The following is a 19,947-nucleotide window of genomic DNA, read 5'->3' on the forward strand; positions in this document are numbered from 1 at the left end:
TACTAACGGCTTTCCCTGCACATCCCGGTTGATAGCTTTAGTTCATTACAGTGAAACAACCCTGTAATGAGTTTATTTTTGGGGTACCATTCCAAGTAAAAAGGAATGTTCAAAATAGACAACCCCCTTTAAATATTTACCGCTGCCGTTGTTTCTTTTTCAATAAGGTTTCCAAACCACATTAGAAAAACATCAAATTGATTTAGTTATCTCTTATCTGAAATGTACAACAGCAGCATCGACGCCACAACAGAGAGAAGCTACAAAAAGCTGAGTAGATAGAAGCTGAGAAATAAAATAACGACTTATTAATCAAGGCTTCATTGAAACCACAGGGAATGTAACTTTTTGTGATAAGCTTTTATTAGATTTCTTTCTCAGGTTGTAACTAGGACAGTCCGGCTCTTTCTACTAATGTATATACGATTTCGGATTTTGGTGTAGGAGTAAGGGGGGAAATGATGTGGGAGCTTGTTGCCGCAAGGCAAACTGGGTACTGCGGCAGGAGTCTGTGCTATTATTCTATTTGTCAGGAGATCTGCAGATTGCTGCATTATTGGATTGCTACTATTCACTATCCATGGGAAAAGTAATGAAAACCTTAAACCATTTGTACGGTATTTGCATTATTCCATATGAACCAATAGACCCAAATAAAGCTGGCTATACATTCTAGGTTGCTATCAACAGCTATTACTCGTGATTAGTGTTGCTCGTCATCATCATCAGGCCAATTTTTTGCTAAATCGGATCAGATCATCCAGTTCTATTGTTAGTAACAATTGACAAAAAATATTAGCTTTCTTCTTGGAGCAGAAAGGACAGGTATGTTGGCTTAGGGCTGCAGCCTTGTAGTGCTGGAGTTCTAGAGTCAAGTCTGATGGGGATTTGAGCCTGGGGATTCATGGCTGTGTTGACCACTGGGCCATCACCACCTATGTTGTTCAATTATCGTTTTGGAGGCCAAATCAATGAACCTGAGTTTCCCTCCTATTGCTTTTAATGGAAGAAAGAATTGGGAGTCTCAATTCACAATTTTTTTTATAATCGGGTCAGTCACTCCCAACCTGATGATAATTTCAATAATTATTATATTATATATGATTATAATCACTCAATATTTCTTTCGATCCCCCAACCAACGTACCGTGAGATCAGCTGAGCATGCATGTCTTCTAAAAAGCTTTGGCAGCAACTTATCTTCCTTGAGAACATAAGGATCGGGCATGTTGATATCCAGCAGCCCAATCCTTCTTTCTTCCAATATCTACCGGGATGAGAGTCGAGTGGGGTGGGGGGTGGGGCATCCCCATGCACATTAGATGGTTTGCTTGTCCCCCTAAAATCAGCGGATCTTGCCAACATTTATCTACTATGTGACAATGATATTAGTTCTAGTTAGTTATAGCTATATAGATAATAAACAGCCTATAACATCACACGTTTAATCTTGTTTGATACTGTCATAATATCACCACATTTTGGCTTCTATATTACAGTTTGTATAACATCCAGTCATGTTTAATTAAATTAAGAATAGTTTAGGGTTCTATGGTATCTAATTTTACCTTAAAGGGGTTCTGTCACTAAAAAAGAAAAATGCTCTACTTATCTATTCCTCCCCCATCAGTCTACTTACAAGATCTTCACCTCCTTTATCTTCTCCTGTCTCCTGCAGTCCAGGGGGTCACTTCACCTCCAGCTGCCTGATTCTGCTCCTTCCTGTGAGGTTACCATTAGGTTGGCAGTCTGCCAATGTACATTATGTCACAACTCACAGGCCAGCAGGAGGACTGCCTATCTTTTTCAGAGATTGCTCATGCTAGCTGTCTCTGAAATAGATTACAATTCCTTCCTAGGCAGTGAAGCTACAGCACAGGGATGTGACCTTCACTGACCCAGCAGGAAGGAGTTTGTGATAAAGCAGCCTTCATAACAAGCTGCAGTGAGCTGCAGTGAGCTGACCTGGTGCACTGGAGAAGCTTAAACAGGAGAAGATGTGATAAGGAGACAGACAGGGAAGGAATAGGTAAGTTTAGATAATTTTTTTTTAATGACAAAACCCCTTTAATAGAACTTGTCAAAGACCCCCAAGGTCTGCCATATTGGAACTCAGAGTCTAATAGGACACCTTTCAGTTTTCACTAACAAGTATAATATACAACGCAACATAGAAGGTTTGCAATATATAAACTAAAGTTTATCATGTTTATTATCACTATAAAATGATGACATTTCTTTATCTTGCCTCTTAAAATTCAAAATAAAAATTAATCAAAAATGTGTAACTGCCCCAAAATGGTGTCAATGAAAACTACAACTCCTCCCACAAAAAAACAACCTCTCATATAGCTACATCAACAGAAAAATATGGTGATACAAAAAATATTTTTATAGCATTTTTGCTGTGCTATAGTACTAAAATCTGATCATCATAATTGTACTAAACTGCAGAACAAAGTTATTTATACTACATCCACATGGTGAGCTACAAAATAAGAAAACCCAAAGACCAGTGATAAAAAGAGGGCCTTCCCTAATTAATTTAATAAGGCAACAGCCCGTCGCTCTCCCATGACCTCACCGACAATGGAGGACGTGATACCACAAGACCTTTTGTCGGAAAGCAACCGGAAGTGGCGGATCCTACACTGCGTGTTCCGGTAAGGAATTTAATTAGCCAGATAACTGCTTTAAACTAACCGTCTAAAGAAAATGTGTTGAAAGTACAGAAAGAGATAGTAGCAACCCTAAGACCGCTCTCGGATATTTCCATAACAGCTTTATAACCTTTTCGAGCAACCTTCAGAGATCATGTTTGCAATGTGTTTAAATGGTATTGAAATGATTATAAGTGCGCCTTCCTCCGACTTGTACATTCGTCAGTTAATGCTCAAATAGTGTTGAAAGCTTCCAGTGTTTGTCAATTACTTTCTCGCGTTTTCACCTTTCTGCTGTGTGTTGTGTTTAACCTCAAAAACCAAGTCTTTCTGTGAAATGTGCTGCATTTTATACCAGAAAATCAATCTAATGACATTACTATTTAACACATATTGTAGGATTTACAACCTTTATCTCCAAGTGTCACGGAATCAAAAATAATTTCTTAAGAAGGAGCGTGAAATGAGTATTGTATTTGCACTTCAAAGTCTTCGGAGGAGGAGGGCATCTACCTTGAAGAAAGGACTTTTTTTTGTTTCATTTGATTTGCTAAATATACTTTCTTTAAAGTTTACACTGATTAGTTCAGTCTTAACTTAGAAAGGAAAAGGCTGATCCTGATGTTCTCTTTGATGGTTGTGTTGTAGAATGACGGTTGGCTTGGCCGGACACGTACAGCATACTGCATTTTATTGGCTTTATGCATAAGGCAAACGGTGGCCACATTCGCAGATTTTGGCAAGATCAGCTAGCAATTGAATGTGCATGGATGCCTCCTGCATGCTACTGATGGCAGATAAGAGTAGATGGTGTTGAAATGCAACATGCCCAATTCTTTGTGTTCGTAGGAGATATGCCACTGCCAGAGGTGTTTGGCAACGGCTCATTCTCTTCTCCTCATTGAAATAAGCATTTTGGTTTGGCGGAGTTGACTGTTTATGCTTATGGCGTCAGGAGAAACAGTTGTTGACTGAACAAAATAACTTAACCCTTTGCAATCCAATTTTGGATTCAGGGTTTCCTAGGGGGCTTTCTCTTTCTGCCATTATACAATAGTGCCTTCTGCTGGCTAGAGCCAGTACTGCAGTATGGGACATGCTGGAGAGGCCCCGACAACAGAGCGACCAGTAATATACAGTAAGAATACCCTGCTGGACGACGTATTCCCACATTGGAGCTGTACAGGCTTTAATCAGAATGTCTTTAGACATCAGACAGTGGATTGGAAAGGGTTAATGGCTAACTCAAGTTTAAGAAAACTTTTGATATATCATAGTAATATGTCAGAAATGTTGATTGATGGGGTCTAGGTGCTGCGATTCCCATTGATGACTAAAAGAAACATGCTGAAGCACTAATCTAAGTGCAGTGCCCATTCAGCTACTTACGTCCCTGCTTGGAGCAGTGTATAGGCTCCATAGAAAGTATATGCAGCCCGGATACTGCTTTGTGATATTTCCTAAATAGGCGCAATGCTTAGAATAAAATTATATGTTCTCTGTGTGATTATAATGTTTATATAAGAAAGTGATTACAATATCAGAGCAAAAGGAGAATATATTGTGGAAAACTGAAAACTTGCATAGAGGCTCTAGTACCCTGTAGTACCACCTCTAGCTTAGATACAAGATTTGATACGGGCGGGCATGGAGGTGCTAGTACCCTGTTGTACCGTCTCTAGCTTGAATGCAAGATGTGATACGAGCGGGCATGGAGGATCTAGTACCCTGCAGTACCACCTCTAGCTTGGATAGAAGATGTGATACTGGTGGGTATGGAGGCTCTAGAATCCTGTTGTACCGCCTCTAGTTTGTATACGAGATGTGATATGGGCAGGCACGGAGGCTGTAGTACCCTGTTGTACTGCCTCTAGCTTGGATGTAAGATGTGATACAGGCAGTCACGGAGGCTCTAGTACCCTGTTGTACCGCCTCTAGGTTGGATACAAGATGTAATACAGGCAGGCATGGAGTCTCTAGTACCCTGTTGTACTGCCTCTAGCTTGGATACAAGATGTGATACAGGCAGGCATGGAAGCTCTAGTACCCTGTATTAGCTCCTCTAGTTTGGATATATGTGATATTAGTGGGCATAGAGGCTCTAGTACCCTGTTGTACTGCCTGTAGCTTAGATGCAAGATGTGATACAGGTGGGCATGGAGACTCTAGTACTCTGTTGTATCGCCTCTAGCTTAGATACAAGATGTGATACCGGCAGATATGGAGGATCTAGGAACCTGTAGTACCACCTCTAGCTTGGATACAAGATGTGATAAAGGCAGGCATGGAAACGCTAGTACCCTGTTGTATCACCTCTAGCTTAGATACAAGATGTGATACCGGCAGGCATGGAGGATCTAGTACCCTGTAGTACTGCCTTTAGCTTGAACACAAGATATGATATGGGCGGGCATGAAGGCTCTAGCACCCTGTTGTACCGCCTCTAGCTTGGATACAAGATGTGATATAGACGTGCATGGAGGCTCTAGCACCCTGTTATATCACCTCTAGCTTGGATACAAGATGTGATAAAGGCAGGCATGGAGAGGCTAGTACCCTGTCATATCACCTCTAGCTTAGATACAGGATCTGATACCGGCAGGCATGGAGGATCTAGTACCCTGTAGTACTGCCTTTAGCTTGAACACAAGATGTGATATGGGCGGGCATGAAGGCTCTAGTACCCTGTTGTACCGCCTCTCGCTTGAAAATAAATTTTGTGATACTGGTGGATATGGAGGCTCTAGTACCCTGCTGGCCTGCCTCTAGCTTGGATACAAGATGTGATATGGGCGGGCATGGAGGCTTATAGGTTTTGTATAGTATTCTGTGGCATATCTATCTACATTTGCTGTAACTGAGCCTCTAGATCATGCAAATATCGTAGCCTGTCGAAGTTGGCATCCTAGATGGTCCCATATATGTTCTATCAGTGATAAATCTGGTGACTAGGCAGCCCACAGAAGTGTGACAGTGTTGTAGAGATGTTGCTGTGACCCCCTTGTGTGTGCAACCGACTATTACCCTGCTGAAAAAAATGCCTCTTGGGAGCCACCATGAGAGGAACACATGTGGCTGCAGGATGTCCTGAACTGTCATTGTTTCTACGTACCACTACTAGTGTATGTGATGGCCTCCCAGACCATTACTCCAGCAGTGGGGGCAGTGTTCTGCTCCACAGCAAAGGCAGGATTGAGGCACTGACCCCTAGGTCTCCAGACACAAACAAGGTCATCATCAGTGCCCAAACTAAGCCTGGATTTGTTGCTAAAGACAACCATGTTCATAGCACAGGGGTGTCACTGAAAACAAAAGAAGGCCCACATAGTGTCCTAGATCAAAAATTGCATCAGGGAAGACAGCAGATGCGCTGCTTATTTTAAAAGCAATGTCATCCATTTTACAAAAGCAAATTCTGCCAGGTGAACACAACACTGAAAAATGTGCCTCCTTCTTCTCAAAGGAACAGCTGTAGAGCTACCAAAACTTTAGCTATGCAAGACAGCAGGTGTGCTACTTGTTTTAAAAGCAATGTCTTAAAGTTGACAAAGGATAAATTCTATCAGGTGAGCAGAACAGCCAAGCACGGGCCTACTCCAAGGAAAAGCTGTAGATTGTGCTTTAGAAAATTTTTGTTTTGAGAGAAGTAGGAGGAGGATACACGGTGGAAGTAGTAGAAGGAGAGCAGCAGCAGTTCCACCACCACCAGCATTAACAGTACCCTGAGGGCACAGTATGGTCTTTGATATTAATCTATGCACAGTCATATGGGAGTAAAAATCGCCAATTTGTTAACTAATCAGGAGGTGCAGAAGTCAGGTGAAATCCAAGCCTGGTTCATTTTTATAAACAGCAGATGATCCACATTGTCTGTGGACGGGCGGATGTGTCTGTTAGTTATCACCTCCACCCCGCTGTTCTGAACACCCTTTCTGATAGCACACTGGCAGCAGGGCAGGTAAGCACTTCTGAAGCATGTTGTGCAAGCTCTGGCCACTCAAATAAGTTAGACATCCAGAAGTCAAAGGGACTATATCTGAGTACATCCATAGGGGATCTGATATACTCTTAGACCATCATGGATAAGTGCTGCCTGTGACTCCAACCCTATGCTTTTGCTGCAGGCTTTGACAGGCTGAAAAAACTATACTACACCTCATTGCCTAGCCCCCTCTCTTGCCTCTGGCCCTATATTACCACTCTCCTCTTCCTTACCGTCTATACTTTCCCTAAGGGCTCTTTCACACGAGCGTATATCGGCCGTCCGTTTTCACGGTCAGCCGATATACGCTGTGATCTGATACATTGGATTCCAATGCATCAGATCACATGGCCGTATTCTCGCGATGTAAAAGCACCCAGCCGGCCAATATAGCGCCGGATGTTTTTACGTCAGGCCCAAAAGATAGTCCTGGAACTATCTTTTGGGCTGAAATATGTCGGCTGCTGCATGGGCTCCTATGGGAGCCAATGACAGCAGCCGGAGAAAGGAGGTGGGAGGGAGGTTAGCAGAGTGACTGCTAAACTCCCTCCCTCTTCTCTCCTCTCCTCCAGCTGATTCCAATGGGAGGAGGCGGGATTGGGCGGAGCTAAGTGCCGCCCCATCCCTCCTCCTCCCATTGCTTGCTGCAGAAAAAGGGTGGGGCAGAGGTGGAGCTAAGCTCCCGCCCCTTGTTTGCAGCCAGCAATGGGAGGAGGCGAGACAGGGCGGTTCTTAGCTCTGCCCTGTCCCGCCCCCTTCCATTGCAATCAGCTGATGGGGAGGAGAAAGGAGGTGAGCCGGCGAGGGGGAGGGATGGGGAAGGCTCAACAGCATGGCAGCCTTGGCGTACATGCACCGGGGGCCATGCCATCTGAAGGGGTGCACAAATGTTAGATTTGTGCGCCCGTTCACATGTTTTTACTCCTCACATCGTAGCATATATCGGCTGGCTGTAAAAACGGCGGCCAATATACGCTCGTGTGAAAGAGCTCTAAGGGTGGAGAAACGTTTTGGAAAGACACCCCACTTTCTTGCCCAAAGCTCGCTTCCCTGCAGTGTTGAGTAATGGCGGACTGGCCAGACAGTTGGGAGATTGGTATTCCCTCCTCCTTCTCTTCCTGTGACTACAGCAAATCATTGTCCCTGAGGCCCTGTAGCATCTGTTCCAGCAGGCAGACAACAGGGATGGTAATACTGATTAGTGCATCATCACGACTAACCATTTTGGTCGCTTCCTTAAAGCAGCCTATGATTGATCTGCACCCACTTCACAGGCATCAGGTGACCAAACTCCATACAGTGTCTGGTAATGGCATACAACATCTGGTACTCTGTGATTGCTCTCTACAGCTGGCTTAGCTTCTGCTACATATGCAATATGGAAATCCACCATGTAAACACACGTCACAAATGAGACAGTTGGGTGGTAGCCCAAATTGTCTCTGTATGTTCACCAGATGAGAAATGGCTGGGTGTGAATACTGAATACAGCACTGAATGGAAACTGTCAACAACTTCACAGCCATGTGGCTGTGCTCCCCTGGACATATGATTAGGCTCAGACTGGCCCATCATTATGAATCCCCTAGTGGGCCCTGTTTAGTACATTGACATATCAGACACTTAGAGCCAAGTCTTGGGGGTACCATGAAACAGGGTGTACCACTTTCAGCTTTATGTCTCACCTACAGGACACTGACATTGACCCAGTGTGCCTATTAAGGATACATAATGCCGCTAGCCATGTTTGCTGAACCACATGTCTGTTTTTGAATGCCAGGGATATGTTATCACTCATATGAGGGTGCAGGACAGGGCCGGATTTTTGGGTAAGGAAATGGTGGCTGGGCATCTGGTACTGCAGAAGGCGTCTGTCCATTTGCCTGGGGGGCAACATTTCCATTTCAAACAGCTGTTCATACAGGCATGGAGGGATGGCTCCTGAACTGGGACATGCTTGAATATGCTGTAGATGTCAATGTCAGTGAAGGTGCTGGTGATGATGGTGGCTCAAATTCTTCTCTCCATTTCCCATTCCTGCCTCTAAAGCCTGCAGCCTGATCACCAATTATGGATGCTAGGCCTGAAGTAGGCAAGGCAGCGAGTTTTGGGAGTTCATGTGACTGTTCATACATGTTGTGTTGAGGTTGTTTACACTTTTTCTGCATGTTAAATGCTTACCGCAGGTCTTACAGATGACTACTCTTCTGTCATGATGTGCAGTTTCAAAGAATGCCTAGGCTGCACAAGTCATGTGAGCAGACCTAGCTGAGGGCCTGATGTTGGAGCTGCAGTTACTAGTAGTACCTGAGGGTGGGGGCACTGCCCTTTTGTTTTTCTGCAACACCCCACTTGCTGTCTTGGCAGGGTGCTGCCCCACAACGTCCGCCTCATCCTGCTCCCCTGCGAACTGCTATCATGAGTCTCCCTGTCTGTCCACGTTGTCATCTTCCAATTCCTCTTGTTTTCGTCGTCCTTCTCCCCCTGCATGGACTCTGTCATAGTGAGCACCGGGAGCTGGTACCTCACCACATTGAGTACACATTGACTGCACACACTGACCCACCCTCATCTTCCTCTTTGGAGGAAAAGAATGTTTGGGCATCAGTGCATTCAATGTCTTGGACTTCTCTCTCTGGTTGTTTAGATTGCCCGGATGACATTAATGACACTGAATGATCAAACAGCTCTTGATGTGGTCTGCTTCAGAGCGTGCAGGGAATTTGTCAGCTTGTTTTTGATTCTGCAGTCATATTGTCATCCTTCTGTCTTCTAACTAACATACATGTAACAAAAAGAAGGAAACAGATGGAAGGGAGTGGGACTGCAGGATCAGACTACAGAGAGTTTGTTTGTAGGGTGCAACCACAGAAATAAATAGGAATACAATTAAGTTGCAGAATTTTTCATTCATTTTTTAATTATGAACACAGTCTTTAACAGGAACCTGCCCTTTCAGATGCTTTTTCAGAATAAGCTGCCATGTGTGTATGAAGGTATAACTGTTTTTATCCATTTAGTCACTTGTTTCCTGCATTTATCACTATTTTTCCCCTCTCCAAATGCTGTTATGATGTCTTCTATATATACACTGCGCATGGAGAAAACAGCAGATTTTGATCCTAAACTTTCTGTTGCACAAAGACATATCATCAGCTTAGAGCAGTGGTGTCGAATCTATGGCACGTGTGCCAGAGGCGCCACGCAGAGTCCTCCCTGCTGGCACATGCACCAGCAGCTGCTAACCACAGTAGTGAATCCTGGCCAGGGTGCCGTGGCTCCCCAAACGATATTCACTAAGCGGCACTGCTAGCGGCGCTGATCCCAAGTGCACAGTGTGACGTTAGTGTGCAGCCGGGATCCTCCTCTCCTGATGTCTCCTCCTTGGTTCCGCAAGAGCAGAGGGGAGGAGGTGTCTGGGTGCATACACTAAGTTCCGGGGCATCGCTGAGCAGAGGAACAGCGGCACTTCAATGATGATGAGGAGGTAAGTATATGGGTCTCAAGGGTGCACTATTACTAATGGGGCTGATATAGGGGATACTATTAGTAATAGTGTATATCGGTCCCAGTAGTAATAATATTACCACTAGGGCCACTGTGGGGGTCATTATTACTATTGGGTTACTGTGGGGATCAATATTACTACTGAGGCCACTGTGGATGTCACTATTACTACTGGGGTTTCTGTGGGGGTCAATATTACTACTGCGACCACTGTGGAGTCACTATTACTACTGAGGCCGCTGTGGGGGACACTATTACTACTGGGGCTGCTGTGGGAGTCACTATTACTGCTGAGGTGAGTAAAAGAAATGAAAAAGGAGGGTGGAGCAAGACCCAGTGAGGGTGGTGGAATATTTATGGAGTACAAAGAGCTTTCAATGATTGAGTATTTTGAATGGTGGAGGTGCTGCCAACCAGATGACGCTCCACCAGAGTGGGCGTGAGTGTAGCGAAAAAGGATGTGAAAAGAACTGGTATGGAGGCGCAACCCTCTAAGCTACTAGAAGATGTAGATCAAAGTCCAATGTGTGATGGTGAAAGCACTTCTTTTTTATTATTTTTTCACAAATTAAAAACCAGCAATAGAATACGCATTTCGGGGAAGAACCCCTTTGTCAGTTCGGCTGGATAGGACAACAGGATGCCTGGGGGTGACACGACTCCAAAGATGTATTGGATGTGTCGGAGGTCCTGTGTGCAGGAGGGCAGGGGAGAAAAAAAAATGCTTTAACCAAAAATTGCTGAGACCACTGTGGGGGTCACTATTACTGTTGAGGCCACTGTGGAGGTCACTATTACTGCTGAGGTCACTGTGGGGGTTACTATTACTGCTGAGGCCACTGCGGGAGTCACTATTACTGCTGAGGCCACTGTGGGAGTAACTATTACTGCTGAGGCTAATGTGGGGGTTACTATTACTGCTGAGGCCACTGTGGGGGTCACTATTACTGCTGGGGAATGTTTACACATGGCTCAAATGCTGTAGAATGTCCTCAGCTGAAATTTCTGTGGCAAATTCCGCAGCATTTCCGCATCCAAAAAGCAGTCAAAATCTGCACCATGTCTATTTTGAAACAGCCCAGTCCTTTTTATAATGACGGAGGTAAAATCATATGTTGTAATAAGCCCCACCCCCTAAAGTGTTGGCATTTTGCGATAAATAAGTGGGTCTTGGGTTGCAGTTTGGGCACTCGGCCTCTAAAAGCTTCGCCATCACTGATCTAGAGGATAATATACAGCAGGATTGAGTGGTAAAAAAGTGATTCCAGTAGCTATAATGCAGTAAATCACTATTAGCTACAGCAGCTACATCTGTGTGAATCACTCTGCTTCTGCAGCGTCCCGTAGGGTGACTCCAGACACAGGGCGTACATTGTGGAGCGGGGAGGGTAAGATGCTGGCTTGTCACTGCGGCACTTACCGCGCTCCCTCCCGGAGGGACGAACGTAGCCTAGGCCACCTATGAAAGGGATGCCCAATAAACGGTAGAACAAGGATAAGTATTGCCATGGGTGATGCCAACTTTCCGTTACACATGGCGGAGAATAAAGGAGCCACAGACAGATATAACGTACCTCAGGTCCCTGGGAATGGTCAGGGCCTGGCAAAACTTTACTTAAATAAAACCTCAACAGTACAAGGCAGAATAAACAATGTTCCAAGTGCCAGCATTAAGACAGACTTGAGTAAGTGTACCTCGACATGGTGATCCCTGATTTTAGGATGCCAGTGTATGAACAATTGAAGATGCGTACTTCCTCCCACTCGTCCCAGACTTCAGGATGCCAGATGTGTGAATTAAAGTCGAGTACCTCTGCACTGGCCCTTGGGAAGAACTCACTCATGGTTTGCTCATGCTCTCTCTCTCTACTTGGGGCTCACTTTTCTCTCATGCTAGAACAGTCAATCCAGGGAAATCTCTCTTCTTCCTCCAATCTTCACTACATGAGGGTTGAAGGTACCCTCATGTAGCTGGCACTCTTGGTCAGAAACCCAAAAGACACGGACTTCTTCCCGCTCTCAGACACTTCTATTTATAATCACACTCATACCATGTGACAGGACATAAACTGATACATTGACAGGCAATCTCCAGGCTTTTGCAAATGCTTAACCCATCACACGCTGCAGCTGTGCAAAACACATAACAGAATGACTGGACACTTTTGCACAGCGCACCAGCATAAGACATGACCTGTATGGAGGGGGCCAGGAATGGATGTATTGGGCCACTACACTTCTCTTTCCCTCTGCAGCAGCTTCCTCTTCACCTGTCTCCTCTTGATAGACATATCTATCAGGTTCTGGCATCACCCTACTTCACTTCCCGTAAAATGTCTCTGTTACTAGAGAAAAACCTCACATGAAAATAGACAGTGGACAGCAAATTATAGGGAAGGAGACCCTTGTGACCATTTTTTAAATAGGATTTTCAACACAAAAATGTAATTTTGAGTACATAACGTGATTTGCACTTTACCACAGTTATTATTACATTCCCTTACATATTAACACAAGTTGTTTCAAAGTGTGGGGACCATTTAAGTTTTTTCCACAAGCATTTGTCATAAAGACATTAGTTGTAATTTCCATATTTTTGTACAATGTGGTCATTTTTTTTTACTATTATGCTTTTAACCCATTAATGACGTGGCCCTTTTTTTTCCATTTTCATTTTTTCCTCCCCCCTTTAAAAAAATCCTAACTGCTTTACTTATCCATCGACATAGCTGTATGAGGACTTGTTTTTGTGGAATGAGTTGTATTTTTCACTGGTACTATTTAATGTACTGAAAAACTTAAAAAAAAATTTAAGTGGAGTAAAATAAAAAAAAAAGTCATTCCGCCATCTTTCAGTGCGTCTTGTTTCTATGGCGCACAAACTGCGACATAAATGACATGATAACTTTATTCTATGGGTCAGCAACATTACTACGATACTAAACTTATATAGTTTTTTTTTTGCTGTACTGCTTTTATTTTTTTTCAAAGACATTTAATTTTTTAAAATTATTTTCTGCCGTCATTTTCTACACGCAATAACTTTTTTTTATTTTTCCATCGACATAGTTGTTAGAGGACTAAGTTTTTGCAGGGTGTCCTGTACTTTGCGTTAGTACCACTTTGGAATACATATGACTTTTTGATAGCTATTGTATTGCATTTTTTTCTGAGAGACAGGGTGACCAAAACAGTGCATTTCTAGCATTCTTTATTTCTTTTTTCAGACGACGTTCACCGTGTGGGAATAATAATGAGTTACTTTTATGGATGCAGCGATACCAAATATGTATTTTTGTTTTATTATTTAGATTCTTTTATTGTAAATATGGGAAAAGGTTCTTTTTTACTTGTATTAATTTTTTTAAGTATCTATATAGTAAAACCTTATTCTTCTGAATGTTATTTTTTTTTCAGTCCCTCTAGGGGACCACAATTAGCGATGCTTTGATCGCTCCTGCAGTATGATGCAATACCAAAGTATTACATCATACTGCGATAAGGCAGGCAGTCTATCGAGGCAGCCTACTGGGATGGCTTGATAGGCAATCGCTAAGACAGCCCTGGGGCCTTTCAGAAGGCCCCGGCTGCCATGACAACTGCACGGCTCCCTGCAAGCTCATCGCGGGTGGTGGTGGGGGCGTACGGGATCCCCAAACATCGTTTGGGGGATTTGAATGCTACTGTCAGAATTGGAAGTGGTATTTAAAGGGTTAATAGTGCCAATCAGCAGTGCGGGTGTCAGCTGTAATAAACAGCTGGCACCTGCGCTGTATGAAGAGAGGTCGCCCTGTGATCTCCGTTTATCCGACCCCGCAGCATGTAACTGTACGTCCTATAGCAAGAGGGGGTTAAAGGGGTTATCCAGCCATATATAATTGATAATGGTCTATCCTTGGGCCAGGTCATCCATATCTGATTGGTGTGGGTCTACCACTAGGGATCCCCACCAATCAGCTGATTGAAGGGGCTGCAGGACTTGTACGACTGCTGTGGTTTCTATACTGTTTACATCTGAGCATAATTGTGTTGCAGTACACTGTATTATTGATAGTAGCCTCTGAGTACTACAGGCTTGTCCCATTCACTTAATTGGACCAAACCTGTAGTACTTTAAAGTTGCCGCTATCAATAGTACGAGATTTTGCAGTACGAGCACAATCATGTTCAGTTGTAGGCATTGAAGAGACCACAGCACTCATAGGAGCTCTGCAGCCCCTTTTATTGGCTGATCAGCTGGGATCCCAAGCCGCAGACCCCCACGATCAGATTTTTGTCATGTCTCAATGGGACACGTTGGATACGTAACCTGAAACACTGCGCTACTGCAGACCTAACAGTACAAAATAATAAAGGCAACCACAGAAAGGAAACAAACTCTCCCTAATGAACTTAATCCAGGGAAGGGGCCTGCCTATCCGCAGGTAACTTGTCCTGACATAGACGAACATGACCATATACCTTGGCCATTATTTGACCCTACGAGGGAAAGGAGAATAATACAGAAAACAAGATGAAATAAATATAAACTGTTGTACTCAGCTTTGCATAGTCACAGGTAAACAGGGGAACCAGCTCCAAGTTTCTTGCTTCCTCCACAGCCAGCAGATGACTGAAAATGCTCAAAACACCCACCAGCTGCCTGCACACATAGCCAGATGGAATAACTATAGAATGTATGAGGTATTAGTTCATATTTTGGCCAAGATGCTTCAGCCCGCAAACCCACTTGCAGGGTCATCGTTGTCTCACTGGCCCCTACTCTTACAAGACAACTTCCACATGAATCCTGCCTGCATGCGGGGCAATCATCCCAACAGGGACGGCCCCACGCTGGAACCTAACTAGCCGTGAGACGGTAAGTGGTCCATGCAGACAGGACACAGTTCACACCACACACCAAGGAATGCATCCCACACAGAATAGGACTGTTCATACACCATGTTTCTCCACCTGCACAGAGCCACAGAACAACGTCACTTCTCACATCATACCAAAAAACATACATGAATGCAAACACAAGGGAAATGAGAAAAACAGAATCCTCTATATATATATGCAGCAGACCATTAGGGATTGGCTGGCTGGAGAAATCCACACCCAGCCAGCACAATTGTCCCACACCTGTGAAGGTGTGATCCTGGAAACCCATAGTACTACAGATCCCAGTAGCACAACCTAACAGTTTTAATGGTCTGTCCTGAGGATAGGTCATTAATTTTGCAAGGTTGGATAACCTGTTTAATGCATTATTGTATCATGATTATTAATGAGTTAGGCTGTCGGCTCAAATCCGTCCAAAAATCCCAGACAAAACAGCTAAGAATGCTATTTCATCCAGTACAATGCCAAAGGGCAAAGTGGAAGCTGGATTAACCCAATTGTAGTCAATGGGGTATGTCCAATGGCCTTTAATTCCATCAGTGGACGAGTCCAGCATTCAAAACAACCATATTCAGGTTCCTCTAGCTTGTCTTTGAACATAATTTCACTATGAGTATGTGGTATACGTCTTTATAACAGAGATTTATCATACTCTTGATAACATGGGGGCTTGATGAGCTCAAAGATACCTTTCAAATTCTCCATAAAACCGTCATATTTGACATTATTAATCTGCTTGCTTTATTAAAGTGTTGGGAGGGGGGCATCTTTCATGATTAGGTGGTATGTGAAGAGCTTGTTTTCCTGGTTGCCTTTCATTGCCTAAGCCTAAAGCTATTTGCTTGCACAGTTAAACAGACTTTTTATGCCTTTTTAAGTTAGATGTAATAGTCTTGTTTTGGCAGACGCCGCTCTAAGATTATATGGTTATAACAGGGAAATAGTCAGCCCCAAGAACATCTTGATAAATTAAACATTCCACATCTGCAACGCTTCCTTCAGATGTCTGCAATAATGACTGAGACGAGCCATAAAGATATACGGAGGTTATAATATTGATTTCTAACTTGATACGTGTTGCTCGTTCCCACAATTAAATACTATCATATTGCAAACACAATAACAGATGCATATTCCTTCATTACCTAAGTGATTCCCGGGCTTTTATCATTTTTCTGCAGCAAGCTATTGTGCTTTAAATTGAGTTATTTGTTTGTCTTCGCACCTGGTTGACGGGAACATTACTGTAATTAGTTTACGTTCCCTCTTGAAGTGAGAAATGTATTAGTATTCCAAAGGAGTTCAATCTCGTATCTTAGTTTATACCTGTATTAATTACCAAGGAGAAGTATTTCAGGAGTTCTCACCTTTGGATATCTTGTTTTTAAAGGGAGTGTCCAAGGCTAGGACTGTTTGGACAACCCCAAGCTCTATAACCCCCCCCCCCCCCCCCTCCAACTTCACCTCTGGGTATATCCTCGCTGCACATTTCCTTGATGAGTCTCCATTTGTGTATATAATTGTTTTCCTGGCAAAGGCACCATAAGATAAACAGTCTGGCAAGAACGTTCATTGTAATCACCCAGATTTCATCGCCCAGCAATTAATTCACCCTTGTACAACATTTTACAATTTACATAATGACATTAATCTACTGTATATAAAAAGTTGAGTAAGTTTGAAAATATATTACATTACTTGATTTCTAGCGATCCTTACTTACAATCTGCATTATAGGACAAGCTGAATTTCCAATTCTGCAGACTTCAGAGCTGAAATTCCTCTTTTTGTGGGGCTCAGTGTTTGCACAGAGCTTGCTCCTCTGATTTGCATTTTGGAAAGTCTGATCTTCACAGAAGGCATTATAAAGGAAGGCTATATTCCCATATTGTTCAGGCCACCGTCCAGCCTTCCCATATAGGGAGGGGGCCTGAACACCAAAAATGGCATTCGGACAGAATTTGCTGAAATGGAGACCACTGTTGTACTTCCGTTTCTGACATATTGGTTGGACACAATAAGCATAGTTGACTATGCTATGCTTTCCAGCTAAAATGCCAGAAACCAACAGAAATGAAGACCAAAGCTTACAGATTTGGTCTGCATGTTAGTAATGACAGCCCATGGAGCAGTCCAGTGTTCTGCCTGAATGCCATTTTTGGCCTGTCGGATAGAATCCGCAGAAGGAAAGGCTGAACGGGGGCCCAAACAATGTGTGAATGTAGCCTGATCTGTTGAATAATATATGCCCCATTGCATAAGGGTCCTTTTTCATGGGCCAATTCTTGCCTATTTAACGAGCATCGACCAACAATAGTAGAGTGACGATTGTCATTCTTACAGTGGTTTTACATGGGCAGGTCATTGCTAGTATAGAGAAAAACATTTGTTACTCAGATCATTCATCCCAATTCAGATTGCATTAATTTACAGGGACGTGTGCAGGCAATCAGCCAACAAATGAGTTTTTGCTTGTTTGTTAGCAGATCTGGGCGTATTCACACAGCTCGATGATCAGATCATGTAAAAGGGCCTTTGCAGGAGCTCAACCCATCTGTTGGGGGGGTGTCTGACAAGCAATCAGATGACCACTTCCATATAACAACCAGCATGATTATAAATGCTCCCTTAAGCTATAATACAGGCTGTAAATCAACTTGCAATTAATTCACAAGAGAGAGAGAGAGAGAAGAGAATGAACCAACGGTCCACGCTCAATGGATCTTCATCCGATAAAGACTTCATTGGGTAGGTTGAAATGTAGCATGGGCTGCATAAAGACACATATATCAAGTACTGCAGCTCAGCCCCATTCAAGTGAATGACACTGTTTCTTGAAAATATATAATAAATTAAAGGGGCTATCTAGACAGCGTCTGTCAAAATACATTAGGGTTGGAGCAGAAGCACTAATCGGACCCTGCGTAGTGGCCGCCACTCGTAATTGCAAGCACAGTTCTCATTGAAATCAATGGGAGAAGTGCTTTTCATTGCAGGCGCAGCTCCAATTACTTTCAATCAGTACTTCACCTGCAATTATGAGCACCGGCCACTACACAGGGGTCGGAGTAGTGCTTCCACTCCAACCCAAGCGGGAGCTGCCTGCATAACCCCTTTCAGATAGCATGTACAAGTCATTTTTGAGTATGAAACATCCCTTTTAGGAGATGTATTTTTCATATGTGAAGTGTTAAACACTGTTCCCCCCCCCCCCCCCACCACCATTTTTTTTCCAAAATTGTAGCCACATTTCTACTGACAATGACCCTCGAAGTGCCGAGTATAATAACACAACATCCTTTCTTTATCTAAATATATTCATGGGTCAACGATATTTTGTACGGCATATCAACTTGCATCCGACTGATAATTTTTGTTATACATTGTAATGTAGTTTGTGCAAAGCAGGGTTGTTTGCATAGAGCTTAGTTCATTTTCTATTGCCTGTGAAAACTGGAAATGTGTTTTTATTAAAGCCCCAGTAAGCAGCATTAGCAAATCAAATAGCATAACAAGTCCACAAGTAAATGGAGATAATGAGGTGCACGTAGAAGAAAATAAAGATCTAATAGGAAAAGAATCCAAGCGTGCTTTCCACTAAATAGATACCGCCGACCTTTGCTGGTTTACACTCTACTTTTGGTTTTGCATTGCCAGTGTTTGAGAGTTTCAATGAACATCAGACAATATTAATATTTGTTCTGTGGGATATTTAAAGGATTGTCACATCAGGACTAGAGATGAGCGAGCATACTCGTCCGAGCTTGATGCTCGTTTGAGCATAGGGTGCTCGAGATGCTCGTTACTCGAGACGAGCACCACGCGGTACTCGTCTTGATTAAACGAGCACTGACCATTGAATTCAATGGAGCCGGTAATACAGCCGGCTCCATTGAAAGCAATGGGCTGCCGGCGAGCGCGGGATGAATTTTCGGGAAGGGCTTAAAAATATAAGCCCTTACCTGAAAATCATCCTAAAATGTGTAAAAATAATTTTAAAAAATTTATACTCACCTTTCCGCTGCAGCCGGAGTTCAGCCGTGTCTGGCCGGCAGTTCTCCTGAACTGCTTTCTGTAGTATTCAGCAGGTGGGGATTTAAAATCCCCGCCTGCTGAATGAGCTGCCTCTGATTGGTCACAGCCTCACCAATCAGAGGCAGCTCTCACTCACCCATTCATGAATTCATGAATGGGTGAGTGAGTGCTGGCTCTGATTGGCTCAGCGCAGGGACCAAACAAAGGGCAGCTCTCAGCTGTCATTCAATAGCTGAGAGCTGCCACTGATTGGTCCCTACGCTTAGCCAATCAGAGGCAGCACTCACTCACCCATTCATGAATTCTTAAATGGGTGAGTGAGAGCTGCCTCTGATTGGTGAGGCTGTGACCAATCAGAGGCAGCCCATTCAGCAGGCGGGGATTTTAAATCCCCACCTGCTGAATACTACAGAAAGCAGTTCAGGAGAACTACCAACCAGACGCGGCTGACCTCCGGCTGCAGCGGAAAGGTGAGTATACATTTTTTTTTATTTTTACACATTTTAGGATGATTTTCAGGTAAGGGTTTATATTTTTAAGCCCTTCCCGAAAATTCATCCCGCGCTCACCGGCAGCCCATTGCTTTCAGAGAATTCAATGGGCTAACATCGTTCTTCTCTGCCACAGCTGTTACTGCTGTGGCAGAGGAGAACGATCTTTATGCTGACAGTGCGGGGGGGGGGGGGGGGTCTCACTCTTGCCACTATTGTGGCTTAATAGTGAGACCTCAGAGCCCGAAATGCAGCCCTGCATGTTGCTCCTCGCCTGCCCATCCATTTCTGTGTTTTTTACATGACTTTGGTGATTTGCTAAGATTTTCACAAATGAAAACCTTAGCGGAGCACCAGTCATATACAAAAATGCTCGAGTCGCCCATTG

The 19,947-nt window shown here is 43.7% G+C and overlaps 1 protein-coding gene across 1 annotated transcript in view; it reads left to right on the top strand.

Annotated features, from left to right (window-relative positions):
* Positions 1-19,947, top strand: part of DNTT (DNA nucleotidylexotransferase) — a 334,552-nt gene that overhangs the window by 258,859 nt on the left and 55,746 nt on the right. The window lies entirely within an intron of this gene.

The sequence above is a fragment of the Eleutherodactylus coqui genome, chromosome 4 (assembly GCF_035609145.1).
Source record: "Eleutherodactylus coqui strain aEleCoq1 chromosome 4, aEleCoq1.hap1, whole genome shotgun sequence".
Lineage (NCBI taxonomy): Eukaryota > Metazoa > Chordata > Amphibia > Anura > Eleutherodactylidae > Eleutherodactylus > Eleutherodactylus coqui.